Source organism: Schistocerca piceifrons, chromosome 4 (assembly GCF_021461385.2).
Source record: "Schistocerca piceifrons isolate TAMUIC-IGC-003096 chromosome 4, iqSchPice1.1, whole genome shotgun sequence".
Classification (NCBI taxonomy): domain Eukaryota; kingdom Metazoa; phylum Arthropoda; class Insecta; order Orthoptera; family Acrididae; genus Schistocerca; species Schistocerca piceifrons.
The window spans coordinates 58,249,207-58,251,183 of record NC_060141.1 but is presented as its reverse complement, the minus strand read 5'-3'; the positions used below and the strand labels follow the sequence as shown (position 1 = coordinate 58,251,183).

General features: G+C 48.4%; 1 non-coding gene across 1 annotated transcript; it reads right to left on the bottom strand.

Moving 5' to 3' along the window:
• Positions 1-1,598: 1,598 nt before the first annotated feature.
• Positions 1,599-1,670, bottom strand: Trnap-ugg. Its single transcript has one exon. It is a non-coding gene; the product is annotated as a tRNA-Pro (tRNA).
• Positions 1,671-1,977: the final 307 nt, after the last annotated feature.

Genomic DNA, 1,977 nt, shown 5'->3' with positions numbered 1-1,977 from the left:
ACTTCCCCCGAAAGGCAAAGGTCACGAGTTCGAGTCTCGGTCCGGCACACAGTTGTAATCTGCCAGGAAGTTTCATATCAGCGCACACTCCGCTGCAGAGTGAAGGTCTCATTCTGGAAACATACACATTTATAAATGAAAGATTGCAATTAAGTCAGTTCTGCAGATACTATTTTAACGACTTTAAATGATGGGTACGATAGCTAAAGTACCTTTAAGAATGCTCTTTATTACTGTAAAACACTTATTGGTGTCGATGGTCCACCAATTAAATAAAATATAACTTGAATAAGAGTGAAACAACAGATTCCTACTTCACGTAATTTGTTATGACAACAACATAGCTTTCGAGATAGTTCTAAATGGCTCTGAGCACTATGGGAGTTAACTTCCGAGGTCGTCAGTCCCCTAGAACTTAGAACTACTTAAACCTAACTAACCTAAGGACATCACACACATCCATTCCCGAGGCAGGATTCGAACCTGCGACCATAGCGGTCGCGCGGTTCCAGACTGTAGCGCCCAGAACCGCTCGGCCACTCCGGCCAGCTAGGGTGCAAAAAACATGGGTAAAATGTGCTTGCACCTCTCGACTACAAACCGAAGGTAATGGATGAGTGTGGCTTGAGAGGAAGTGCAGGATGCGTCACAGACGTATGCGCGAACCGTACTGTCAAATCAGCGAGTGTGAAAGAGGGCGCATTATTCGCATGAGAGAAGTTTGGGACGAAGTGTTTCGACAGTGCAGCGGGTGTGTGCAGAATGGTTCATGGAAGGCTGTAGAACACGACGAGATGCGTCACGTCGCACCAGCCTGACACCTTAGTAAAAGATCGACACCTCATGCGAATGGCGTTTCACGATGGATCTGCGTCCTCCTTGCTCTGGCGCAGCAGTGGAACACATCGTACACTATCAGGGGTGACGGTCCGTCGCCGTTTATTACGGCAAATGTTACGTGCTCGTCGTCGACTTCTCTGCAGCGCGGGATAAGCCGAGCGGTCTGGGGCGCTGCAGTCATGGACTGTGCGGCTGGTTCCGGTGGAGGTTCGAGGCCCCCTCGGGCATCGGCGTGTGTGTTTGTCCTTAGGATAATTTAGGTTAAGTAGTGTGTAAGGTTAGGGACTGATGACCTTAGCAGTTAAGTCCCATAAGATATCACACACATTGTTTTTCGGCTTCTCTGCCTACCTTTGACGAAAGTGTAGAAGTATGCTTATGCTTATGCTTATGCTTTTGCTACTAGGATTAATAACGGAACTTAAGGGGTTCAACTGCGAGAAGACGACCTCAGCTGTTTCTCCCAGCAGGAAAGACATCTCTCCGTTTTGGGTGCTGTATGCTCATGCATTTAACAAACGTGCGTGCGATGTACTAGCTTTTGGGAAACGAATAGAATCTTTGTAGGCTCCAATCTTTACGTATAGATATAAGTAAGTTAAGACGGTTTAATCCTGCCACGTGGATTGCTTTCCATATGACGCACTTGCCAGTCTCATGGGCCAGTGGCCCGACATGCAGTTTGTCCTTTTGCATGGCTTACTTTCAGAGACTCGCAAGTTCATCGTAGTGCTTGGTTGTCGTGAAAGAGAAAAGTAGGGCCTGTCCGGGATTTGAACCCGGGACCTCCTGCACCCAAAGCAGGAATCATACCCCTAGACCAACAGGCCGCACAAGTAAGCACATCTGCACCCCGCTACCTACTGAGATCTTGCCGCACTTGCTAGCTGCAGCATCCACTCTGGACCATATTTTCTAACAGGTTTCTTAATCTGACACCTACAACATGAGCTCCGTGGCGTAGGATGTACATCACTGGGGACAGGAATGGCATAACGTAGTGTTTTCGGACGAATCCAAGTTGTGTTTCTTTGAAAATGATGGCCGCATTTTGGTTCGCTGCAGACAGGGGGAGCGGCGTCACAGTGACTGGGCACAAGACACCCAGCGCCAAGTCAAGGCCTTATGGTGTGGGGT